The sequence below is a fragment of the Cygnus atratus genome, chromosome 4, assembly GCF_013377495.2.
Source record: "Cygnus atratus isolate AKBS03 ecotype Queensland, Australia chromosome 4, CAtr_DNAZoo_HiC_assembly, whole genome shotgun sequence".
Taxonomy (NCBI): Eukaryota; Metazoa; Chordata; class Aves; order Anseriformes; family Anatidae; genus Cygnus; species Cygnus atratus.
This window is the reverse complement of record NC_066365.1, coordinates 21,584,041-21,611,793: the sequence shown is the minus strand read 5'-3', so window position 1 is coordinate 21,611,793 and position 27,753 is coordinate 21,584,041. Positions and strand designations below refer to the sequence as shown.

General features: G+C 40.7%; 1 protein-coding gene across 5 annotated transcripts in view; it reads left to right on the top strand.

Moving 5' to 3' along the window:
- TENM3 (teneurin transmembrane protein 3) overlaps positions 1-27,753 on the top strand; it is a 420,747-nt gene that overhangs the window by 176,634 nt on the left and 216,360 nt on the right. For 2 of the 5 annotated variants that reach the window (XM_050710512.1, XM_050710511.1), the window contains exon 1: positions 3,588-3,667. The exons of the other annotated variants lie outside the window; for them this stretch is intronic. The gene's annotated coding sequence lies outside the window, so the exon portion shown is untranslated. Of the gene's footprint in view, positions 1-3,587; positions 3,668-27,753 lie in introns of those variants that run through there. 5 annotated transcript variants of the gene reach the window in all.

Sequence of the window (27,753 nt, the reverse complement as noted above, 5' to 3'; positions counted from 1 at the left end):
GCGGGGCAAGGAGCCCAGCTGCTCGTGTCTGGGATTCTCTAGTCCAGTGCCTGCTACCCAGAGTGGCTGCTGTGGCACCTCTCCGGTCCTTCCCAGGTGCCAGCTGGGAGTGATGTAATTGCTGACATTTTGGCTCTCTGTGATAGTACTCATCTTTAACAGAGGGGGAGGTTGCTTGTCTGTTACTACTTGTACATTCCCAAAACCCGAGACAGATTAAAATGCAAATATAAAAATAATCATGGTGACCAGGCTACTGTAACTCTCCCTCCACAGCCGAATACAAGCCGGCCAATTTTAGAGCTAAAACAAAGCCTTGCCTCCAGAAACTAACCACATTCGCAATTCTCCCCAGTTTTCATGCACTCTGGAAAAATATGAACTATGCAACATGCTATGAAGGCCATAAAATTTGAGCTCTTCTGGATCGGGGAAGAGGAATCAGTTCCAAAAGCTTTGAGTTCCCACAAAGAACATCCTGTTAGCAGTTCCTCTTTCTTTTATACCAGCAAGGCCCCAGCTCAGTTATTCTCACTGATCTAAATTGTGGCAATATGACAGAGAGAGTGAGAGAGAGAAAGAGAAATTCTTTCACATATGTCAGGGCCAGCTGTGCAGTACCTTTCAGTCCTGTAAAAAAAGGTAAGTTTTCAGGTGACCCTGCCAGTGACCTGAAAAGGCCACTGTGACTTGAGTTCAGCAGGGGATGAGTCTCTGTTGCCCGTGAAATGCAGCTTCCAGTCAGGAGAGTCAAAGAGGCTGTGGTGGTGATAAATGTACCTGTAGATAGCTGCACAGATTAACACGGCTCTAATTTATTCCACATTAAGAAAAAGGACTATAATGAGTTATTAATAAAGAAAGACTAAAAATGGGTTCAAATTCAGTGGTTAATGCTCTCCATAATTTACTGGAGTAATCCTTCTGACCAAACTACTTCCAAAATAAAAATGTTTCTCTCTTCTTCCTGTGAATGAAACATGTATGCTGTTCCTCCCCACCTACCGCAAGGTTGTTTGATCTTTCTACTGTTTGGGCGTGAGCAACGTTGGCATAAAGTGCGATATCCGTGCTGGAGTTTGCTTCACCCACACAGTTGCCTCCTCCATATAAATGTTTTTCTAAGCAGAAACCTATGTTCCAGATGCCTTTAGTATCACAGTTAATAGATACCATAAATGATTTGTGCTGCCATTAGTGGAACGGTGGAATCACAGCACAAGGAGCATCCTCCATTGCAGCAGGCTGAAAATGGAGAGAAGGGGATCTGCTGCAGAGACATCTGAGTCTCTTGCTGGACGGGGAGATCAGGGACAGCCAGGTGAAGGAAGGAGGTTGGCACTGGCTTAATTAACAGAGGCAGAATCCTGCTTTTTTGATAGGCTGCAATTCTATTGAATGTACGGTTGTACATATTTTTAGGAAAATGGTATATAACGTAAAGGTTGGTCGTCACAAGGCAGCTTTAATTTTAAAAGGATTGCTATAAGTACCTCAAGCCTGCATGGCATCTGACTGTTGGAAGACCCCGTGTCCTGCTTCCTGCACAAGTCCCCAACAGTCTTTTGGATCGGGGTGCAAGTACAGGCATCTGCTGAGGGATGTGATTCTCAGATGGGCTTTAGACTTCTGCATGAGCCGACGCCAAGCATTGAGTTCACATTCCTCTTTCTTTCAAGATCTGTAGGGCTATATGCCTGAATTAATTACCTGTTTAGTAGATTTCTTTAATGACAGAAAATGCTTATCTGTAGGTATTCCATTCAAGCAGTTTGGAAAATAGTATTTTTGTGATCTAATACCTCATTTATTACAGCTGGACCTCTTGGAAGAGCCACAGAGAGCGTGAGTGTTGCTGTGGCCTTACTAGAGACTTGCTTCCTTAACTGGCTCTGTTCGTTCGTGATTTCATCTCGTACCTCTCTCCTTGGCCAGTGTTGCAGCTCTCACAGATGTGAGAGTCTGTCCAGAACGTGAACTGCAAAAAGCTTCCAATTTTCAGCACAAGCCCCTGAAGTCTGAGCAAAGTGTAAGTCAACGGTGACTGTATTACAGTTTCTCCTTTGTGCTAAGTCAAAGGGCATGTAGTCTGTTGTGTCTCTGACTGAAGAGCTTCAATTCAACATAGTGTTAGTGCTGTTGTGCATTTTTTTAGGATTTTTCCCCATTGTCAGCCAAGACTGCCATCATCAGGACTTGGCTACTTAGCTCATTATTTTCCCCCATTTCACAGAATAATACTGTTTCAGTCTGTGTAGTTTGTGTTTCTCTTGGAAGTTGCAAGTGAGCACGTGGAAGTCCTAATTGTATAAGCTTTTTTTGAATATTATGAAATTTGTTATGAATAATACATCTAAAAACATGCGCTTTCATTGCAGCGTTCTACATAACATTGCTGAAACATAAATCTGGAGAGGTATTATTTTCCCTGGGGGTATTTTGTAGTCATTAACAATATCTCGACCGGTTTTTGGCAAAATGTGGCTTCTGAGTAGCTGCTGGGATCACTTGGACCGTGTTGGGGACAGATTTTGTGCTAGGGTGAGGAGAGTGAAGGCTAGTCAGCATTAGCAGAGGTCCGAGGTGAAAAAACCTTGATCTGAGAGGCTTTGTGGGAACTGCTGCGTACCAGTGTACTTTCTAAGCCAACCCAGAAAAAGGTTCTTTGTGTGGTGATGTTGAGAGTAACGTTGGGGATATCGTTTCTGCAAATGTTTTCAAGGGTGTTGTGCGGGGGGGGGGGTAATAAATAATCTTCTTTTTTCCCGATTCTTTCACTGACGATAGGGGCACTAACTTCAGTTCGATTACCAGCTGAAAGTAGGATATTCTGTTTCGAACGCGTGCCTTTGCAGCCGCAGATTTCCTAGCCACCCAGTCACTCTGGCTCTCCGCAGCACCTCGGAAATCAGGGGTGAGTACAGTGAGCGCCGTGGTTTGTACCTAATACTTGACAGCTTTCTGCGGCCGCCGTCGCGCACAGGGCACCACCGCATGTGGTTCTGCGCCCGGTCCGAGCAGGCCGCAACCCCGAGGCTTTCACAAGGAGCAGGCTTTAATTTTATTCAATTTATTGAATTTGTCAAGTGGCGTGTGAGGAAAAACTCAGAAAGTGGGCGACGGAGGTGTGTGTGTGGGTGCATTCGGGCTGAAGGGCAGGTGGAGCGGGGTGGGGGGCAGGCCCCAGGGCCGCTCTGCCGCCACCCGGGCGGGGGTCCCGGTCCGGCCCCGGGCCGAGGGGGGTCTCCCCGTCCCCCTTTAGGGGGTAGCGGGGCTCGGACGCCCCCCGGTGCGCGTCGGCCCCGTCTCCTTCCCCGCCCGCCTCGCTGCGGCGAGCGGCGCCGCGGGGAAGTTTGCGCCTCGGCAAGTTTCTGCTCCGCGGGCGGCGCCGGGGGCCGGGGGTAGGGCTCGGGCCGGGCCCCCCCTTCTCCGTGCCTCCCCCCGGAGCCCTCCCCGGCCCCTTCGGCGTCGCCGTCCCCGGCCGCGAAAGGGTTACGCGGCGCCAGGCCCAGCCCCCGCTCCCCGGCGGGGAGTCGCGGCGGCCGGGCTCAGCCTATCGCGGCGGCCGGCGGCGCGGGGCCGCGGGCGAGCGGGGCTCCGCCGGGCGCGGCGCCACAGACGGGGCCGGGCGGCGGCGCGGAGCGGCGCGGAGGGAGCCGAGGCGGAGGTGGGCGCGGGGCTGCGGGGGGCTGCGCGGGGCGGCTCGGGCTCCTCCGGCTCCTCCCCGGCTCCGCGGGCAGCCCCGCCGGGAGCGGAGCGGTGCGGAGCCGGGAGCGGAGCCGCCTCTCCCCCAGTGCTCGCCGCGGGTGCGGTGGGGTCGGCTTTAGAGATCGGGGATGGTGGAGGCGAGAAGTTTTTATTAGTGTGTTTTATTATTATTAATAATTTTATTTTTTGTATTATTTTTTTCCGTAATTTATACCCGAGGTGTCGCGTCTCCCTGTTGGAGCTAACTCTTATATAATGAAAAAAAAAAAAAAAAAAACCAACCCAAACTACGAAGTGTTTCTAATTCCTGTGCCTCGCAGAGGCTCCGATACCTGCTCTGGCGGGGGGGCGGGGGGGGGTGTCGCTGGTTCAAAAGTCTCTAAAGGAAAACGTAACTTTACCACCGGGCAAATTATGCAAACAAAACCGCGACGAAAAGAAAAAAAATCAGCCTGGCTGAATTCATACGGAGCCGTGCAGTGCTTCGTTTGGAGCTTAGCGTGATCTTTGACGTTTGTGTAGGCACCTGAAGGAAAGAAAGGCGAGCTGTGCTGTGCTGTGCTGTGCTGGGGGAGCGCGGTGCTGCTGCGAGCGGCCGCATCCCCGCCTGCCTTTCACTGCCAGCGCGAGCTCCTTCTCCGCACACCTAACAAACGGTGCGCATCGAGCACACAGCTGTGTCACCAAGTCAGTCCGCAGCCTTAAAGCTTAATGTAATCAAATTCATTGCCTAAAGATGGTGTAGCTGAAGATTTGATCCTTTTCCACTGAAGTGGAAATACTTTCAGTAATTGAAAGCAGATTCACGTCTGGAGTTGTACTAGCCAAGGTTTTCTTTTTTAAAATAAACCTTTTGTTCCCCAGCTTTAAATGTTTCAGCGAGCCATCCGGAGACCTGTTTGTTAATTGCTAGAGTAGACTTTAAGGAAGGATTTGGGGAAAAAAAAAAAAACCTGAGAAAGGTATGTCAGCAGCTCCGTTTATTTAAAGTCATAATCTCTGTACTCCAGTGCATGAATGTACCGTTGCAGCTTTTGTGCCCGCTACATCTTAGTTTTTCTCTGTTAAATCACATGAACCTGAATGTGAACTGCCCATCTGCCTGTGGAGTGTGTGGTTTGTTGTTTCGGTGGTAGTGGTTTTGCGTGTTTTTTTTCAAACTGTCTTAGCTTACGTTCGCCTTACTTATCCCATTTACCATTGTTTTAACAGTTTATTAAACAAAAAGATGTGAACTTTGAAGGTTTGGAGGAATAATGATTTACTTCAGTAAACAAACCTGACACTTTGCAGTGGTAGCTCTTCTTTGTTAACTTTGCTCCTGTTTTCTGGCTGTTGCTGTGAAAAGCTGGAGAAACCCTGCCTTCAGATACTTCAACAACAGGGGGGGCTTAGGATATGAACTACCAAACCCTCAGACAAAGCCTGAGCTGCTTTCGAGCTGTGACCAGCTTTGAAGGTAGAGAACAATGGAGAGAGAGAAAGGGAATCACCTTCCCTCCAAAGCTCCCAGTCTGCAGAATATATTCACTGAGAATGTGTGGAAAAGTTACTGAGGATGGCAAGAGTCACCTATCCATTAGTGTTTTAATTGCTTAATAGATGCAAGGAGGTGATTTCCTGATGTTAAATACAGGCTGTCATTAAGATAAGAATGTGTACATTTGCATAATTGTTCTCCATAAACCAGGTTTGTTTCCTTGAACTTCTTGGTGACGTGCACAGAGCCTCCTTAGGTCACTTTTCCCTGTTTCTCTTAGAAAGAAGAATCTTTCAATACACACTCTACTAAGTTGAGATGGAAGTATTTGAGTAAGACATGGGAAAGGGAAGGTGCTCAAAGCGGAACAGAAAATGTGACTTTCCATTTTCCATCCATCGCAGTGGGGTTCACAACTGTCAAGCAGCTCACTTGCTAACTACCTCTGAGATGTTAAAAAATTTTTGATTAATCGCTCTGCACATAGAAGGAGAATGGTCTAATATATGTCACAATGCAGTGTTTTCTTCCAAGGAGTTATCAAAAGGGTATGTTACAATTTAGCAAGCAATATCAACAACATAACCTTCACAAAAACATACAATGTTTAGACTTTTTGGCTTACTTGTCATTTGTACTTTCTAACCTTTCTGAGTAGAACTGAAGACACATGATGTAGTACATTCCATGCAGTATGGATTTTTTTTTTCTTTTGAAGAAAACCAGCTAAAGCGGTAGCTATTTGAAAATGGCTTTGATGATTAGTGCTATAAAAAAAGTGAAATGTTAGGTATGTGTTCATTTTAGACATCCGCAACGAGAATGTTGCGGAGCACCCATCAGTGCGTGGTATAAGCTGACCCAAGCTAAAGACTTCTCTTGAGCTGTATTCTTGCATTTCTGATGTGCATGTGTGAAGGTTTATCAGGACTTACCAAATTACTGAAATGATCTGATAAGCAATTATGAGATCAGACTTTACAACTTTGGTTTCTGGAACTTGTTTTGCACCTTAGTTCACTTTCTGACCCGAACAAGGAAAAATTAAGGGTCACAATAGGTACAGTTATACAACGTAGGCATTTTAGCAGTGATGTGAGAAAACAATATTGCACTTTATTATTTCACAAATGAGAGAAGAAGTTGGTTTTCCTATCTTAGAGGCCTTCACTCTGTATCGGTTTGAGAGACTGTCTGAAGAGGTAGTTATATGCATTAAAGAATAGCAAGGAGGGTTCTGTATGTTCAGTGATTATTGTAGAGACTCAATACTGTGAGCTGCTGACCTCACTAATGATTGGGAGGTTTATATGTCTGTTAGGTGTAAACACTTGAAGATTTTTACACAAAGTAAGAAATCATGATGAAATAACACATAAAATGCTTCTTTAGTTTTCCAACTGAAGTAATGTAAGCTTTTCAAAAGTTAGGAACGAATGGAAAAAAAAATGGTACTTCTGTTCCTTTAGAAAGCTTCACATCTGTTAAACTCTGTATAGACTAGGTAGGTGGCTGAAACATAATGAATGGAAAATAATCACTCACCTTCTTTGCCTAATATTGAAAGAATTGGAAGTGCAATCATATAGGAAAACTTCAAAATTCACTGTGGGTAAGAGCAAGCTGTGTAGTCTTATGGGGTTGGCTGGCAGCTGTTTATGGAAATGGAAGTAACTGTTTTGTCTAAACTGCTATAAAGTTAGACACTTTACAAAACAAGCCCTTTAAATCTAAGAAACTGGTGGAATTAGGATATCTGGAAACAGTATAGCATCCTAGTGGGATGTATATATAGGAAACAAACAGTGGTTTGGGGTTTTGGTTACAATTGGGTTACAATTTTGAGAGGTACTTCAGGTTTGCTTTTGGTTTGTTATATGCCATGGAAGAGATTTTGCCTGCCAATAGCATAAGAATAATTACAAACTTTAGGTATTTGATGTGGTAATCAGTCATGTTCAAAACACTGATTTTTGTATTTGGTATTAGAAGGAAAATTTACAGGCAGTTTATATTCTAGTATATTCAGAATTTGGAATTGAGGCTGGTTTGAGAAATCTTTTGGTAAAAAAAAATAAAAAAAAATTAACCAAACACCTAAACTCTGAAATTTAAAGCAAACTGCCTGTACAACTCAAGGTAGTGTGGCCTGAAAAAACAGCAAGGGTACATAGTCTTGGCGTTTCCCAAGATCTGGGTTGTGGTAAAAGTCTGCTTAAATGTGATTAACAAGTTTTCTGCCTGCTTTATTTTCTGTGGCAAAAGAGCAATTTTTGCAGTAGCAGTAAGCTCACATCTCTAGTATCATGTCAGTGGTGAGTTACGTGGTTTTATCTTTCTGATACAATTTGCTGTTCTGCCTCTTTCTGGCTCTCACAGAGGATTCAGACCTCTATAGCAGAATTTCTAAAATGCTCAAAAGATAAAGAGATTTAGAAGAAAAAAAAGAGATTTAATCCAAAATAAGAGCTCTTGCATGTGACTACAAAAAGCACATCCAACTGCTTTGCTTGGTTTTTCATTCTTTTTATCCTGTTTCAGTTGTTGCGAGTCCAAGTGCTATTGACGTGGGTTGTTTTTGTTTTTCTTTTCTTGGTGTGAAGACTTAGTGCTCTGGAGAATGCTGTGGGATGCCAAAATACACATGAATACAAATTGAAGAAGAAAGTAACTGCTGTTATAGATCAGGAGCATTTGGTCATTCTTCATCATCGTATAAACCATGACAAAACATTACCATCAGCTTCCAAACTGTCGTAACTGATTTTTAAACTAATTCAATTTGCATCTTTGGTATAGTTGCTGACCACACAAAGGGGAAAAAAAAAAAATAGAAATACTTTTATTAGAGCAGGTCTTTGTTTAATCGTGTAGACCTACTTTTTCATAAACCCAGATGTAATTGTACCAGCGTATGAATTACAGTAATTTCCCAACCTGCAGAAATTTCTGAGTTGTTAATTTTTGCAGAACGTTTTTCCTCTTAGTCAGAAACTGCGTTAAAGAAAAGACTGTTGTCCAGGGAGTTGTAAAAAGTAGTCTGGAAAGCCTTTTATGCGCTTTCTTTTAAATAAAACAGGATTGCTTTATGTAACAAAGTTAACTTCATCAACCTTTTATAATTATTTAACCATTATTTCATTTTACCCCCTGCTCAAACATTATACATTAATGCAATAGACACCTGGCTGCGCTCTTAAAAGTTTATTTGTCTTTCAATTCCTGTGATAGTAGGGGGCAGTATATCTCCTTAATTATCTTTGTTCAGGGAAATGTTGAAAGGCCAGGGTAGTTAAACAAGGCCATTTGTATTTGCAATAAGGTCGAAGTCAGATGCAAGGAAAGTGGTTAAATGCATTATCATCTTATTGAGCACATCATCAGTAAAGTGACCTTGATGGAGGTGCAAAAAGCCATTTGGCTATTTTATGACAGCCACCTCTCTGCTGCCTTTATCCCTTTCAGAGAGTACTTCAAGTAGCGTTACCATAATCTCCTCGTGTTGCTTTGAAATCTGATTTTTCTTAATTACAGCTAATGAGTTAGTCTGAAAATGGAAATGTACTTTTTTAATAATGGTAAACTTTTGTACCTCAAATGTATCCAATGTATCCTTCAGCTTGGGTGGTACGGAAATATCTCTAAATGTTGAAGTGACCTTAATGTTGATTATTATATATCTGCCTTTAAGAATCTCTTAATGATATCATTGTTTTCTGTTCATGCAAGGCTTTATTCTGCTGCTCTTTAAACTTATTCTAAGTTACTATGAGGACAGACGAGCCAACTTTCAGCCTTAGCAGCAGGGATGCTATTTGTTTTAGTGTTCGTGTATTTATGTTTTTATAAAGATAAATTATGGGAGGCCTGTGGCTAAGCTGGAAACAAATAGTTTAGAAAATGTGTAACTAGTGTTTAAATTCCAATGGCTCTTATGCTTCGTGATGGCAGTCAATACTGATGCCTTAAAAGCTCACAAAAATGAAATTTCAGCTTTTGTACATTAATTTACGTATTTAATCAAAGTACTCTAAACTGCCCATCTTCCCCTCCCTTCTTTTTAGCTATCTTTTCTCATTCAAGAATTTCTTTATTTGTTTGGTTTAAAACTACACTGGTTTGCAACAAACAATATAAGCCTAAATTTATGGCTTTGAAGAGGCCTCGGTGGTAGGTGGTAATTCTTACAGTGCTCTCTTTACAGGCATTGCCATAATTATTAAGGGAATTTTAAAACAAATGTACAAAATAAAAGGGAAGGCCATAACATGAAAACTGGATCTAAATTTGAGCACCTTAAGATATAGGTTAATTGGCTGAAGCTCATAGCAGAGCATTAAGAATGACTGGAGGCTAGAGGGAATGATTTATAAGAAAAGATTAAAAGAATTTTTTTTAAGTGTATATATAGCTTAGTCACATGGCAGCTATGCACTGATGGAAGAACCATCTGCAAGATTTTTAAAGACTGTGTGGACTGAGGTGGTATATCTAGATGCAAAAATAAAACAAAAAAGTAAGGACTAAAAAGATCATCTGCATGTCAAGGCACTTTTTGTAATGGTAACATCCTAGAGGTTATGGAAAATAAGTCAGCACAATTGATGGAAGTCTCATTTTTTGAGAGAGTAAATATTAATCGTTTTATGGCTGAGCGTGGCTCTTACACCTTTGGTTCCTAAGTTTTGATCAGATGTTGCTGTTTTGAAGATAAGTGTACTTACCTTCCACTTTGTGAATGATGATCTCTTATTCTTCAACATGTAGGTCATCTCCAAGAAGAGCGCAGGATTTGTCCTGTCATCACCTCTGTCTCTGGAGTTGGTAAAACTCAGAGTTGTGTCTCATCACAATTTGTTTTAAACCAGCATTATGCCTGGGTATGCCGTTACTTTTCTGGTAGCTTTTACTTCATATTTAGTCGATAAGATTTTAAAGTTGCCAGCTGCAAGCAACGTGTTGGTGTGGTCTTTAGCCCTGAACTGTAGTCACACTGCGTACTCAGTGTTTAGTTTCAACCTCAGGGAGCCAACCATTTGGCTCCCCGAGGTTGTTTTTGCAAAAGTTTGCTGATGAAACTGGGAGCTGGACTGAGCTGGAAGTACCTGATGCTCTTCCTCAATTGCTGGGGTATTTCTCTTAACGCTTGGTTCAGGTGGTGGCTGCTTGTTCTCAGAAGAGCAATTTTGAAAGCAGAACATCCAGATGGAGGGAGGGTCTCAGCTTTCACGCACACCTTGCTCCTCACGGACATGCCCTGTTGATCTGGTTGCCTATATGGTGGAAGTGTACCTTCCCCTTGTAGTATAAGGAGTTTTATTTTCTTTCTCTTTAGTTACTTTTGTTTTTTCCTTAGCACTCTCCTGCTACTTACCACGTGTTCTGCCACAGTGGGAAGAGTCTCCATGTGTGTTTCTGTGTACCCATTTGGAACACCAATCTTTTGAAGGTACACGCATAGAGCCAGAGGTTGAAAATGTAGGTCTGCCTTCTCCTGTCAAACTTCCTTATTTATCAGGTAACTATGAAGTTTGCCACACAGATACGCCTGCCCATTGTCTTGTAATGATACAGAAACTTAAGATCTCTCCTATCAACTAAGAGACAAGCAGGGAGTTGATGGATATTGTGCTGAAGAGGCTCGGACTGTTCCTTGACAAGCGTGCCAAAAATCACTGTCAGTATTTGAGTCTTTTTCAAAGCCTAGAAGTACCTCAAAGAATTTTTCTGTTCCTCCTCCATCTTCCTCTTCATTTGTTCCCCTCTTGACCATGTTGGTTTATGGAGCCTGGCACGTATTTCATTGCCAGGAGAGTTTCTTCTTAACAGTTGTCCTTTCTCCAAATCACACAGTAAGGTTCATGACATGAAATAAGCATCTTCAGAACATCTCAAATAGTCTTATTCTGCAAGCCCTACGACTTCTTATTTTGTGTGAGATCCCCTGTATTTACCATTTGCTTTTTCCCCTGAGGTCAAGGAATCTCAAACTGACTTTTCAGACAGTTGGTTCCTCTCTGGGTGTAAAAACCTTCTCCCCAGCTGATTTTTTCTATCAGTGCCATTTGGGTAGTATTTCTAGTTATTCCTCAGCAGCTCTGCCAGCTTTTCACAGAAGAGACCTGTATATTATTTATCAATTCTCTTTTCTCATTCCTGCCCTCCAGCTTTTACATTACCCCCTCATCCTAGCTCTTTCTACCTAATCCTAATTTACTGCTGATTGGACCCATAGCAGCAGAATCAATTACATGAGGTGAAAAAAGAATAAAAATAAAAACCTACATCAGACAAACTTATGTTTTTGCCTTTGAGGTAATTGGTTTTGCTCGCAGTGGTCTCAGTGAAACCGGGTAGAACTGAGCTGCTTTATCTTGCTTGTATATTGTCTGCCTTCTGAACAAAAGGCAGGAATATCTGCCTTTGTTTCCTGTGGTGCATGTGTACCCCATAAAAACCAGGTAAGAAGTGGGTCTTTTGGAGTGCCGGGTTTCTCTCTGCAGCACAGCAGAGTGGGGCTAGAATATCCTCTTTGATTTTTTTCTTATTACGTACAATGTTATATGTGGGTGGAGTTCCCATGCATGTTCTTGTGCTAAACACGGTCACTGTTAAACTTGCATGTGATGAACTACGTAAGGGTGTTTAACTAAGAAGTATGAGAACGGACTGTGGGCCCTCTCTTAGCAGACAGAATTACCATAGTTCCCTGGAATCAGGTTTATTGGGTATAGTCCGTACAGAAATTATAACCTTTATTAACATAATTTTTAGACTGAGATGTGTTAGTCTGAAACAGCATATGCATGCATGTATGCAGGTTTGCATTCTAACCAGGGAAGGAGTCCCCTGCACTCAGCTGGCTGATGTTCAACCTGTGTTTAGGGCTGTAACACAGTGACTTTTTAACATTATAGCTAATCCGTGCCAGAAACTGTTAAGAAGTGTCATAGAATTCAGTAGGTAAAAGGCCCTCGATGTCAATAAACCCAGAAGGCTGGCAAAGTGTTATTATGTGAGAAGTTCAGCTCTGTCTTCCTGTTGGGAGCTGCGTGCAGGTGCAGGGTGCTGTGCTGCTGGTAGCACCCCAGAGGTGCTCCCTCCTTCCTCAGTTCTCCCAAAGCCCCCTGTATGGTGGAAGAGGGCAAGGAAGAGAGGAGAGACCAGCCAGGTCTCACTGTAGGGAGTAAAATCAGCTTGTGGAAGAAGAGACAGAGGCATAGTCTGTCTGTACTAAGAAGGAGAGCAAGCCAAGGTCCATTTTCTGGCTCTGCTGGCACACGGTGCGAGCATCACGGCAGTGCACATGCCCTTCCACTAAAGGCATATGGAACCTCGTTCGTGTCACATGGACCAGCGACTGTTCCCAATACACCCTTCCCTGCCTTGGGTGGGGTTACTGGGCAGAGTGCCAGTTGTCAGACACCGAGATTAAGGCAGGAAAATCTCAGTTAAAGGTTATTGATGCTTGTATGCCAGTGCTTGCGCTCAGGCTGAACTGATCCTGTTCTACTGCGCTTCAGGCTCATCATGGTAGGGGTAAGAAGGAAAGAGCAAAGCAAAGGCTGTTGCAGGGATGCACCCATCTGCTTTAAACAAATTTGAGTTTGTCAAAAGCCATTAACACTTTTCAACATAACAGTGCGAACTTAAATATGAATTCATCCTGTAGAAGGGTCTTTTTTTTTTTTTTTTTCCCACATACCATCCCAGTTAGATCTGGATTTCTTTGTTCTTTCTGTCTTGTTGGAGGTCTTTTCTTGGGTTGTCAGGGAGTGAACCCTTTTCAGTGTGGTCCTGACCTGGAGCAGATGTCCCACTTTACTTACAAGATAGCACTTATCTCAACTTTGCTAACATTTCATGCCACAGATTCATTTGCAGCTTTAGGGACATCCGTATTATGCTTTTGCTTCCAGGTTTCTTTGTCACATAGCTCTTAACTTAGGATCATGAGATCTATTAAAAAAGAAAAAAAGAAAAAATTATAATTAAAAAAAAAAACAAGAATATGAACTGCTAGTTCCCCTTCCGCATGCATCTTGCTTGACTGGCTGTATGTGTAACTGCCTTTCACATAGCATTACTGCAAGATTTGTTGCTCCTATACCAGTGAAATCAGCTTTAAAAAAAAAAAAGTTCAGCTCTGCCTCATTTTCATGGACATTTCCTCATTTTTTGAAATACTTAAAAATATTGTGGCTCACATTAATGATCACATTTCCTTTCTTGAGATGATTAATCAGCATCAAAAGTTGTTTTGATGTATTTTCTGCTCGGTGTGGATCTGCGCAATATATGTCTTAGTTGATAGAATCAAGTTCTTCTGCACACATACCATCCTGAAAGTAATAAACCTTTGTACCGTGATATTCCTGAGTGTAAATTGCTGCAATTGGATTTTAAGTTGGTTGAAAAAAAATGTGTAAATACTCCCTTTTGGCTACCCATCTGAAGAGCCTAAAGAAATGCACACTACTCCTATGTCAATTATAATTCACACTAAATAAATTGATTCAATATCTCTCTGTGGCAGACAAATGACCTAGCAAGCTTTTTGGTTTGAATGAAGCTACATCTCCTTCTAAACACCCACCATTACTCTGTTCTTAAAAGAAAATGATGCACATAGAAGCTAAGGTTTTGTAAAATAGTGGAATTTGCCAGCCGAGTCATTTACGGCTCCCTCTTTCATTCAAATGCTGCCTCAGACCTCTGATGTAATTCTGCAGACAGAACTTCTGTCTTTGTCACTGATAACTCTGGTTAACTCTTCCCTACCTCAGCAGCATTAAAACGGAGAAAGAGAAAATATTTATTGACTTGGCATAGCCAAGCAGGTAATGGGCGATTCACTGTGGCCAGCCTTTAGGATATGTCACGCTTTGAGGTGACACAGGGACTTTGTTGCTTTTGTAAGAATCTCCTGTGGTACAACCCTTGCTGACTTGGTGGAAGGAGAGTTGGCTTATTGGTCTGAGCAGTTATGAAAATGTGCCTGTAGCAAAATAGCAATAATAACACATGCTTTTCTCTGAAGTATCCATGCTGTAGTTTGAAAAGCAAATTTTAAGAAGATACGTTCTTCCACATGATGAATTTGCCTCCGTACCTTATATATAGTGTAAGTTGATGTGCCAGTGCAAGGAAAAGCAATAATCCCAACAAAGGGGAACCAAAGTTTCATCTGTACTAAAATACATAGAAGATTTTAGTATTTAATATTGATAGTGCATACACAGTTTATAGAATCAGTGTAATTACACATCTGTGGTTTAAGCAAACCAATATCAAATCAATGAATATGCATGATATGTGTTAGCTGCTAATATTTGTTTTTCTGATATTTTATTGTAATTTCCTGAGCCATGCCAAATAGAAGACAATAAAAGATACTACTGTTTGTTTCCTGTAGTCTCAGATACCCGTACCTAAAATCTCTGTGGCTGTGGGCTATTTTGTCTATTAACAGAAAACCTGAAAGGAACTTAGATTTAGTCTCATAAGATCAGAGTCCTTACATCACTCAGAGCACACTTAACATTGTTAGAACATATTATATGTATGTAAGTGTTGTTTGAGTGCTTAATTAGACTTTATCATAATACTTGTGCATTGTGGCAGCTAAAGTTCTCCATGCAACCTGAACTTAGTTAAGAAACCTGTTGGAAGTTACTGATAGGATATGAAGTCTGTACCTGTGGAGTTTCTGTATCCTGCTGCAAAATTGCGATCAGTGTCCCCAAGTATCGTGGTTGGAGAAGACCTTCAAGGTCACCATGTCCAACCTAGAATTTTCTGTGATTCCTCTAAGAGAGTGTGAGCTAATTAGTTGAGAGCGTCCATCCCTGTTGCACTTGGATGTCTCTGCAAAGACACATCCCAGTGCTACCAGTTGCACGTTCCAGTACAGAGCTACCAAAGAAGGCCAGCCTAACTCTGGTACAGTTTAGTTTGGAAACCACCAATCCAGACTGCTAGGTCAAGGCATTAATAGTTTATAAATTATTACAAATTGAAATATTAGTACCAATTATTAAAGTAGTTTAGTCTCTTAAAGTTAACAAGCTGGAAGAAATCTGAAGCTGTTTTTTCCACCTTTAAAGATGAAATTTGTATGCAAGATGACTAGAATACCAAATCCCAGCCAGATGTGAATTATAACTGCAAAATTATGAATGCTTGAGAAACAGAGTGCATAGTGGAAATGACAGCTCTAGTACAGGAATGCCAGGAGCTGCTGTAATAACTTAATATGTGACATGCTATAAAATCAGAAATAAGCACCTGTATGTTTTCGTGTTGCAGAAGGTTATAGTAATGAGACGTGTTGCTTCTGTAGACAAATTCCATGCTATGTCACAGCTACAGCACTAGCAGGCCTTCACATACCTGCAAGAGTAACTTAGTTTTTAATGAGGTGGTATATACAAAACTAGCAATCAGTTTTTTGCATTTTTTAAATATCCTTATTACAAACATCTGTAAAATTTACTGTCTACTGAAGTAGAGTTCTGTGAAACAGACATCTTGTTTGTATTTAATGCATGTAATACCTTGCTTTTGCTTGCTTCTTCTCTGGTTAGTAACAAAATGTTTGTTTGTTTGTTTTGTGGATTATGGTGATGTTAATTGCATGTGCCATGAAAGCTTTGCGAAAGGGGAAAAAGCCATTTGCTGAAAGAGTTCTTACTGTTTTCTGAGGCATCTTCTGTCTTTCATACTTCATAATTGATCACAAGCACTCAAATGTTTGTTTTTTCTTCTGTCCTGAAACACTCTTCAAAGAAAGATTTGGAAAGCTCTTTACAGGAGTGGGGAAATGGGAATATTGTAAATTCCTTCATTCACATAAAGGAAAAGGATGTTTCAGTTTGTTATTTTCATTGTCACACATGAATAATAAAATACAACCAATGCAATTAGGTGGCTGAGTACAAGCTAATTTTATTGGATTGCAACAGGTTAATAGTGTGGCTGTATTTCAAATCACACATAGGCTGAAATTATGACAACAGATGTAGTAAAAACTGTAGTCATTGCTATCCCTAAAATAATATCCAATCATTTAACCACAAGAAATGTAGAAATCCAAATACCATATCCGAATAGGATATTCCTGATCCCGGTAAAGCACTTCGCTCCTATATTTCCTAGTAAAATTTAGGCATAATCTGAGTGGTGATTTTAGTACTTTGCTGTAACTGATCTTAAAACTTGCATCTGACTTGTTAAGATATTACATCTGTAGTTAATAAAGTAAGAAATCTTTGATAATAGGAGTGGAAAATGGTGTATAAGTATAAAATCATGTTCATTAGTAATTTAAATGTGTAGGTTTCCAAGGCCCAGAAAAATGTTTTCTAAAATACATCACGTGTAATGTCAAAATTCCTGCATGGAGAGGTAGAAAATAATGACTAGTCAAAAGTCAGACTAGTCAGCTGAAATACTTTCAGTAGACAATATTTTTCTTCATGCTATAGAGCCGTGAGAGGAGCTGCAGTGGGTTCTCCAATACAGCACAGAACAGTCTTAAAGTTGTCAAGGAATCTGTGATTTAGTAGTAGTCTGTTTACATTTATGTCAGTATTGTATAATGATGCATTTGTTAGTATATGGAGTAATAGCATTTTGATTCTAAACTTAATGTTTAAAAATACCAAGAAAATTTTAAAACTGCCTTTTTTTTTTTTTTTTTTAAACTGTGTAAGATCCCATCTGGCTACTGCAGATGGATCTTCAGAATGATGTAGTGGATTGCTTCTTATGAGAGGTTATAAGTTTGGAGTTAGCACATAAAACATATTAAGGACATAATGAAAAAGAACAATAACCTGTTTGCTCTCTCTCCTGGTAGGCCATAGCTCTTTCGGGAATTCACATGAAGGGCTTACTTTTCCCAAAATGTTTGTTGGCGGAGGTTTGTCACCAAGCCCTGACACCTGTTCGCATTGGTAGGAGCATCTGTTATTTCAGTGTAAAAAAATTTACTTCTGTGGTTTTAACTGAGTTCCACTTCTGCTGTTGATGTAAGTGTATCCATCTTAGAATGTTTACTAGCATAAATCTATTTATTTAGAGGTGTCATTACTTTTTTCCCTGTTTTTATTAGGAAAACTAGTCTACCATCGCGTGTGTTTATCTGTTTCTTGTAGTTTTTATAGCTAGTATTCTCTAAATAGTAAATACGTTGTCAACGATTTCAGGCTATTTTCCTGAGCTTTTTTTGCATGTTATTTTTTCCCCTACACACACTATCACAGTAATATCTGGTCCTGAAAGCCTTATCTCAGCTATGCTGGCAGTTCAAACCAAGTTTTGTCCCTAAAGCTTTTCAATGCAAAAAAAAAAAAAACCGCCACGTAAGTTACATCATGGTTTCACGCTGGGTTAGCTGCCTGGAGTGAGGTGGGGGGGGTGGTGGTGTTGTAGCACTTGGACAAGGAGTAGGAGGAGGAGGATGGAAGTTGACATTTGTGTAATGAGCGTGAAACATCTGGATTTACAGGCTTATCTGAAGGTGATCCATGGGTGCTGTGCTACTACTAAGTGTGGCTAGAAGAGCTGAGAGAAAGGCATTGATGACAAGCTCTTGTTTCAGATGCATTTGTTGTAGGTATGACTTGTCTTTGTTATGAAAATGTTTTCTGGCAGGATGTGACTGATTTCTGTAAATCATGGTTTTTTTTGTTTTTTTTTTTTTTTTTTTAAAAAAAAGGACATCCGAATAGCTAGAACAAGGTACTGTTTTAGATTTTGTATAATTATTTGTAGCACAGTGAGCTGGCTAGTATTCATTTCAGAAATATGCTAAAATATTTTTAAAACGAGAAGAAAATAGCAATACATCCGTAAGTTAAAACCTTTTCAATGCATACAGTTTACATTTAATATCTCAATGTGCTATATATTCATTAATTTAATACAAAAACACCATCTGTATTAAAAAAAAAAATCAATAAAATAACTGCTGCTTTCTCTTCATAGCAAGCAAAATAACTGCCAGATCACATTCAGCAGGAAGACCAAATGGCTTCCCCTCTGCCCCCACCTCCGGGGCCTGGGGTACATCTCCAGTTATTCTTTCCTCACCAGCGTGGTGCTAAGTACCAGGCTGGGCAATTTTCCATTGTGAGGCAGCTGGTCGTGTCTTTTATGAGCGACGCGTCACTCCCTCACCGCGTTTTGGTAGCTGCGTGGAGCAGAAGGGCAGTGCCTCAGGAGAGAAAGAAGATGGCGGTAAGGCCGTGCGGCCCACGTCTCTCAGGGCAGCAGCCCACCTGAAGTGGTCTGCAGGCTACCTGCTTCCTTCCACCTGTCTTGCTCTGAAAGCTTCCTATTTTTTCCATCCCTCCTCCTTCATATCTGCCCTGATTTTCACCTTTTTTTTTCCCCCTGGGTTTGTTTTTTCTTTCAGTTGCTCAGCTGGGCAGCAGATGGGTTTGTTTTATTCCATATCCTGTGTTGATGCTCCTTTTTGGTATCTCTTTTACCATCCTCTTGGGGCCAGCAGTGCTTGTGGCCTAGGCCCATCTGTGACCAAGGCTGGACCACTTACTCTAATTCAGACTAGTGGCTTGACAACTGGGCAGATTTTTGAAGTGATTTATGCTGGTTTAAGGGAATGCAGGGGGAAGGCAGGAGAAGGGCTTGGGGCACCTTTGGAGTGTCAGGGAGAGGAGAAGCAACATCTCCTTTCTCCCCTCCACCAACCTTCCTCTCCATCCCAGCCTTCTGCCCCAGCTGATAATCACCTTTTTGTTTCCTTTGGTTCATTCTAAATAAAAATTAGTGATTATGGTACATGTTCCTTTTCAGGAAACAAAAAAATAATAATTCAAACCGTCTTTTAGTTCATTGCCCAGCTAGAGAATGTACCAACTTATGGGACTGCAGATTTCCATACATATCCTGGTTTGGGTGAACTAAGCGCCACCAGACAGAGACAAGCCGTGCTTAGTCTGTCCTGTGAAGAGCTGTACATGGTGACTTCAGCAAGAGCAGGACTGGTTGTGGGATTAAATTTAAAGAAGTTCTTCACTATTTAGTCTGCAGCAGCTGATTCAGTGTGCAGTGCATCTCCTTTAACCATTACTGCTCTTCTGCTCAGTACTTGCCTTTCCTAATCCACAGTAAGTATTGGTGTGGGCAGCAAGGCTGGAACATACTGATTTAGGAAATGAAAGGTGGCTTACTTGCTATCTTGAGGAGACAGGACCTTAGGACTTTGCCCTGGAAACTCTGCATTTATGCTTTGCGCTTTCAAGTTGGTACAGGAGGAAGAGTCAAATCCTCTTTCAAATTTCAGATAATTATTAAGTAACTTATTCTAAGATTAAATTTACATTTTAAAGGGAAGATACGAGCCTTGAAATGTTTCAATTAGTAATATTTTTTGCCTTCAAAATCCTTTCAGCTTACCTGTGAGCACTTCTAAAGAGATACAGTGGTGGTTGAGGCTAATTACGAGCACTGCATATTAATACTGTAATTGGCTAGCATTGCCTTTTCTAAACAACAACAAAATAACCAAATCTTGTGCAGTCGCTGTGAAGTAGACAATAGGAATACTAAAAGGAAAGTATTTATTAAGAGTGAATTGTGATTGGCATATATCCGAGCAGTTACAATTTCAATATCCCAATCCTAGAACTACTTTATTATTATTTCCCTTTTTGCTTCAAAACCTGAATAGGAGCGTAGAATGACTGGCATAAAATAAAATACTGTTTTAGTTTGCACACTAAGGTGGGTGGCATGCTAGAAAATTAAGATATCCAGCTAAATGCTACTTGTTTCCCAAATAACTGCAGAGCTGCATAGACCTTTAGGAAAAAAAAATCGTACTTCCAGTATCTTTGAGGATACTGTTTTGAGGTGGATTTCTTCTGGTTTCTAGCTTGCCATTTCTTTGTAACTGCTTATCAAGCTTGTCAGCCACAGGTTTGGAGCAGCTCATGTTGCTGCTTCTAGCTGCTCTGCAGACCTGCAGGCTATATGAGGCTTCAGATTTATAAAGCATTGCCCTATTAGTCTGTCTTGGTAATTGATAATATTAGACATAAAGTATGGTCACTGCTTATGATATCAGTGGAGTGGTAGTAGGTCAATAAAATTTTGGCAAATGCTTCTTTTATACTGGCAGAGTAAGAAATGCAAATCATAGAGTCTGGTACTAAAGCAAGTTCTTCCTCGACCCAGATTTCCAGGGGCTTCACATCTGCAAGTGGCACAAGATTTTTACAAGGATTCAAATGATTTCTAAGATGTAGGAGGTCCCTTTATGAGACAAGTAGATGAGAATTTCAAAGAGGTCAGTGCTCAGAGACAGGAACGGATGAGAAAGGAAAGTTTTTCACCGTATGTACTACCCTAAATCTTGCGGTAGAATCACCATCTAAGGCTCAAACCGCTTTTGAGCTGAGAGTTCAGTGCTACCAAAAAGGCAACCCAGAAGAAAATTGACGTGGGGTGGGGAGGAATAGTGTTCTGTTGTGTTAGCATGTCGGATCAGCTCCCTGTGCAAAGTGGGGGACAGGAACACCTGGCATAACTTCAGCCTTTGTTTGCAGTGCTCGTGTCCAGCACCTGTGATCTTTGGAAAAAAAATGCATCCTATTTTGCATCTTTTTTTTTTTTTTTCTTTCCAATTTGGCTAAAGGCAGTCGTAGTGACAGTGATTAGAGTTACTGCAGTGTGGTGTTTGATTTTTGTGCCCCACCCTAATCTCTTGTTCTTTAAGGATTTTTCCTTGCAGTTGGAATGTCTGTAGGGCACGGTCACATTAGTTAAACATGTACACTGATGCTGCAGTATCAGTGAAAGTGAAGGGTTCAGTGCTGACTTGCAGCGTATTTGCTATTTATTTACTTTTCGGGCTACCCAGTGGGATATGAGACTGAACTTGTCTTGCTCTTATTTGAGCCTCAGTATGCTTACTGTGCACATTTGTGCAATTGCTGTGAAGAAAAAATCACTACAATAGACTCGTAAACCTGAGCAGCTGTAGGGGCTTTCTCCGCAGAAAAATCAAAGGAGTCTGTCCCGGTCTCCCCGCGAGTCTGCGCACCATGGCTTGCTGCTCCTGTGCCCTGGCAGTGCAGGAGCATGGTCCTGCCTGAAAATCATGCTGCAGCGCGATCTGGACTGCGGTCACTCCTTTCCCCAAAGCCCTACAGCTCAGGTTTGTCCCCTCCTGCCTTCTGGAGAGCATTTACTCCTTAAAAACACCCCAAACAGCTGCACATAGGTCAGGCAAGCACTTTTAAATAATGTGACTCCTGTAATAGGTAGTCTTTAGAGCTGAGCAAGATTAGCTAAGCTGCGTGATTTTCAGGGAGCTGAATGTTTGCCCAGTTCCTCTGCAGCATACACCCCTGAGGAAAAATGTCAGTCTGCAGTTACGTCAGGATGTGTAGGTGCCAAGTATGTGCCATATAGCATCCACAGTTGGTTACCCACAGGTTATAAGGAGGCTGCTTTCTGTTATAACTGCACAGCTATTTGTTTATTGTTGCTGGAAAAGAATAATTGTATTGCTTGGCTTCAGGTACTAGCATGTACTTTTATTATTTGTTACTGATAATTGCCCATTTGTAGTAATACGTAATTTCCTATTTTGGTGAGAGATGAGGAAATATTTTTGAAAGGCCTAAACCTTTATTCTGGGGAGGAAAAAAAACCAACAACTTTCACGTCAAATAACTTACAGATTTTTTGCCATCAGCCCCTCAACTTGGTCACTGTGGTGATTTTAAAATCTCTTGGGTGAAAATAGACAATGATGGGCAAAAATGGACAGAGAACCAATAAAGAATTCGTTGTTCTATTCATGTATTTATTTCTAATAAAAAATAAGGTTGTTTTGAGTCATCCCTGCTCTTTCTTAGCACCTCATTTTGTCTGAGTCTGCAAGGGAGAGAGGGAGAGGGCAAAATCGTGGGGAGAGATGGCATGTAATGCTGCACCTGTTTCATGGCGTGCAGCTTTGCTGTTTGCCACCCAAATGGATATTTAGAAGGGAAGATAAATAATGGGAAGACCAGCTCAGACCTCCCAGTGGCTGTTTAAAATAAGGGTTATCTGATTTACAGAATGACCTTTTAGAGATACCGTGTCTTAGTGGTTTTTCTGCAGGCTCTTGCTAATTGATTTAAAACTTGTCCGGAGAGGTCAGTTTTGTTCCTTGGTTTTCCCTCCCAGATGTTAGGGCTGTTAGATGTGGGACGAGGCTGTGTGGCCTCGCCAGATGGGGAATCCGTGTGCTAAAAGAACTCCTGTTAGAAATGTTACAGGAAGGCATTCTTGCTGTCTGCAGCTGTACACCAGTAGCTCTGTGCAGTACAACATCTTCGGGCATCGCACAGTCTTTACTGGTGTTTGTTTTGAAGCTTGCCTGAATTTTTAACAAGTGTCTATAAACGTCTCCATCTTGTTTCAAAATAGACAATGCCCTACAAAGCAGTTTCTTCACGTACTATTTTGCTTCAACTATTTAATTAATTTTACTAAAAGAGAGAAAGCGTGAGATGGCTGCAAACTATTTCTTTCTTAGAAAGCATATTAATATTTAGCACAGCATTTAAATGTGCCTGCTTGAGACTCCTGTTTTGCAAAGCACCAAGATAGAGAGGATCTTTGGTGCGATATGCCTATTTCATTCATCACTCGTGCTGAGATTCAGGTAAAGTGTAAAGCTAAGAATATGCTCAGCTGTTCTGCAGGGTCAATGCTTTAATGTATTGAGAAGTACCTGTTTATTGATAAAGCAAGGATTGTTATCAGCAGATAAAATTTTGTGTTTTCTGTAGTACTCATTTCCCAATTTTAATATAAAACACTTTCTGAAATTGAATCTTTAACGTTATTCAGTTCAGCTGAGGGGAGGAAACATTAAGAGATAAGAAAAAAATGATGTTTTTCTCATTCCTTTGTAACATTTCTATTTTTTGTTGAGCTTGTTTATACTTGTCTGTTGGTTTGCAGTGAATAATCCACGCTGTTTGTCATTAGATCACGGAGCTGCGGTCAGCCAATATTAGCTCTTGCTCTTAATTCAATGTTAGACAGACAAGGGAACTCTGTGCTAAATTTTTATTAAAGCAGGAGGTATTTGTAAAGACAGTAGATAATCCAGATAAATTGCAGGTTCAGAGTAGCTGTTGTCTTGTGCTTAATCTTTGCTGGGAGTAAATTAAGAAACTACATTAAATGAAACACGTGTTTTCGTTTCTGAGGCTTCATTCCAGGATAACTCCAAGCATGGAGAAGCTGGTAGCCACTTCGTGGTGTATAGGTTGCCAGACCACTGATACGTACCAGACCCTTTTACTGGCACATGGTGAGTTTCTGTCAGCGCGTATTTCAAAAACGCTTTGAAATCCTCTGGTGGAAGCATTTCCAAAGTGCCGATGCCCCTTTAAATGTCTACGTGGGGATCTTACTGGGCTTTTTTTTTTTTTCTTTTTTTGTAAACAAAGCTAATGTAATCTGAAGGGTAATCTTCCAAATTCTCTCTGATGGTATCTTACTGTGCTGCAAATAGTTTCACTGCTGGTTCCCAGTAGCTTCACAGAAACAGATGCTGCTCTCAATTTTGAGAGGGATGCACAATGTCCTAACAACAGCACTTGTCAAAGGGCCCGCTGGATGTTATAGCAGTCCAGACTTTTTTTTTTTTGACTGGATTAGACTGCAGAAGCTTAAAGTGGCCAGAGGCACAGAGCGTATTTTGCAGCACAGTGAAGTGCAGAAGGTGGAACTTCTCCAGACAAACATCTCTTCAAGACCTTCCTCCTTCAGCAAATCTCTTTGTTTTCCTGCAAGAGGTCAGGGTCCCACAGTCGGTGTCCCCAGACTCCTGACATCTGAATGGCCTCAAAAGGCTTTGAATGTTCCCTGCGTTCAGCCTGTTGTAAGTGGGACATTTTTTCTTGGGCCATGTACAGTGCAGGTACCTCGATGGGCTTTTTGTAGCTGTGGTGTGCCAAATACTGCCCTCCAGTAACTGCTGCCGTGGCCTCAAATGGCAGCTATGGGTGCAGCTGTCGCATCGCACGGATGCTCAGCAGTGCAGAAGTGAGAGTTTATTTTGATGAGTAACCTTCATTATTCCACGTGGTCTGAAATTATCTTGTATTTTAATCGTGATAATGTTCATCTGGTTGAATTGGGTATTTTATAAATACGAAGTTACATCTCTAAGCTGCTCTGTCATGACATAAAATAACAGAGGAAAAAAACATGTGCCAGCTGATGTCGTCTTGCTTTGTTCAGCGAAGGCATTCTTGTCACTGTGTGCAGAAGTAAAATGATGCATTAGTACCCAGACAAAGTAAAGTGAGTAATTTGGGGAACTCTGGTGGTGTAGCATTTAACTGTGGCATGTTTAGTTGTCAAGAAAAATCTGTCCTGCTTCATAGAGGGTTTATAGGTGCAGTGACAGAAGGATGTGACTGAAAGATGGGCTTATTTTGGGAAACCTAATTAGAACAGCAGTGTTTTATTTTTCCGTTATTGTTGCCCAAGGTTTGTTGTGTTTCTAGTGTTGCTATTAATGTCTTAAATGTCAAATTCAAACTGCTGATGGTGATCATCTCATATATTGCTAAATATATACATCCTGTTGAGAATGTATGATGTAAATTGTATGCCAGACCCTCTACATATGCGTGTTAAAGTCTTTAAGCTAAATGGTTGCTTTCAAATTTTCCTTAAAATTTGTTTCCTATTTTCCTTAAGTGGCATACAAAACAAATGGAGACTTTTTTTTTAAAAGGAGACTTCATGCTATTGCATTATTTTTAAATGTTTCTATTTTCTGAGGCATCATGACACTAAATGCTGTAAGAAAGAAATCCCAAATATATCTTTTCCTGATGAACTGAAAGTTAATGTCATTTCCTTCTAAATGTTGCTCTGTGAGGTCAAGTATGTGCCTGCATCTGCCACCTAGCATCTAGCAGTCAAATGGAGAAAAACAAAAAATGCCTCAGGGAAATCCTTTGTAAAACTTTGTAATGTACAAAAGAAAAGTAAGTTGGCCCTGGTATTCTGGAAAATTCAATACAGTTTCCATTACTAATGATAAATAGCTCTTCATTTTCTTTTTACTGAGTCCTTTTTGGAAATGAAAAGTCACTTTAAGATGTTCCTACAGTCATTAAATTAGTTGGCTATTTAATCCGAGTCGTGTGTGAGCGACTGCTGTGTGCAGCCTAAGTTGTGCTCGGTTCACTACTTGTTGGAAAGAGGGTGTGCAGAGTTGTCCTCTGCTACATGTTGAATTTCTTGGGTTGAGCTTTGCATCTGTGGTTTGGATTGAGACATCGGTTACTTGCTGTTGAAGCTGTTCTTTTATCTTTTTGTGAGAAATCACCTGTAGCTTCCATGTGTAAATAAGATTGCAAACATAAGTGAAAAATAAGTTAGGATCTCATTGCTGCTACATGCAGTTTTAAAAGACTGGGGAGATAACATACCAAGGGAATAAGATTTAGCCAGGTTTTGTGATGTTTCCAGTGGACTTCAGTATCTGCCATTATGCTTTTTTCATGCTTCAAAAGCAAGGTCTTGACATTTTTGAGTTATAAATATATTTATTATATTCACCGATGTCTGTGGAAAAAAAAAAAAGATGTCTGACTTCTGGCACATGAATACATAATTGTGGGATTTCAAAGTGCTTATATCTTGTTAGAACAGCAAACCTTTGGATATCAAATACGCAATTTTGAAGAAATGAGGGATGCCATTTATTTTTATTAAGCTGGGATTTGAATGTTTGAAGAAAGTATTGGGGGAGGCATTTCTTTTGAAATGGAAGTAATATTCCTCATTTGCGATGTTAAAAATATTATTTTTGGCATAGTTACATTCTTTATAAATAAACACAGAAATCTGTGCCTGAAAGAAATATGCTTGTTTTCCATGTCTACTTATAACTTTTTTACGTTATTATTTTCACTTTTACGAGGGTTTCTGTTTAACAGCAAAAGCAGAGTTGAATGTACAGCTCTCTAAATTTACCCTTACTTCCATGAGATGGAAATGCCAGTGTATTGATTAAAGAATATCAGCGCATGGAAAACACTTTGTCTCATTATCAATTAGTAAGTCACAAAGAAAATCAGTGAGTGATGTTTTTCAGGTGGGAAAATGCAGGATACAGTTAAAATTAACTATTTCAGTTGACCATAACCAAAGAAGAAGGTAAGGATAATAGTGCTTGGAAATCAGCCTTTACCTTTCTTGTCATTTGCTCAGTAAACCTCCTTCCGTCTTCTGTGCAGCTTGGGCTCCTGTCCTGTTGTTTACTTACATATTCCAAATACCGAAGCTTCTATGAGTATGCTTTTATATCCTGAGGAGCTTACACTTTCTATGGAAGACTAAGGTTTTGGTCAACCTAAATTTGCAAAAGCTCACACATTCATATGTTTCTATATATGATGTGCAATAAATACAGATTACGGGACAGAAGTTCTTAAATTTAGATGTGTCTTACATGCCGACTGATCTTTTTCACCACGAGAAATTTTAGTTCTTTTGTGTATTTTTCAGTACCTGGCCCTAAGGTATTTTGTACTGTTCTTCTGATTACATGTATGAAGTGGCATTTTGGGAACCCTTGGAGATTATTGAGAAATCCTTTTCATAAAGGTAGCTGTTAAGTGTGAAGAATTAGTTCTTTTTTTGGTGGGGTGTGTTTGATTACAAGGAAATTGTATCCTGCATTTAGTAAGGTGAAAGCCAGTGCACCCTTCTTCATGCAGTAATAGTGGTCCTCTGGTATAAAATTACACCAATAATTCCCTAAAACGCCTTCTAACTGTGGTTTACAATTCTAGTGCATTTTGTCTTTCAGGTGAATATGGTTATTCCTTTGGGTGTTTGGATTCATGAAGTCAGCATTATAATTGTTTAGATGGTCCTGGTTTGGACACCTTGTATTTCGGTGTAAACATGAGGATGTTTGTTTTGTTACAGGGAATCATTACAATCGGTAAATAGATGGAGGAGGGCAAGTTGGTGATGGAGTAACTGGCAAATACAGTGAGGTATGATTAGTAAAAATGGAAAAAATATATATATTTAAAGTGATGTGACCAGCTATAATGGAAATAAGGGAAAAAATTACAATGTATGTTAAAAAAAAAAAAGAAATACACGGATTTGGGAGTAAAATCAGTGTGTTGTTTCCCTGGAGGATGTTACCTAAGTCTTAGAAACTTATTTAAGAAGTAGGTTGCACACAGCACTGAGAAATAAAAATGAAGAAGCAAGGAGAGCAGTGGGATAACCTAATCCAGTAAGTCCTTTCTATCTCCAACTTACAGTTGTAGCCTGTGAGTGAGGTTCAGCTGGACATGAAACCTGTGCCTCAGGTACAGGTGCTGGATGTGCTTCACCATGTCCTAAACTCTGAATTGGGAGCAGCTGGGCACATGCTGGCCTTCTTTTGTTTCAGGTAGAAGACATTAGGACATTCAACTTCTTTGCATTGATTTCATATGAAAATGTTATTGGTGGTTTTGAAGACTAGGGAGGGTTACCGTGAAGAC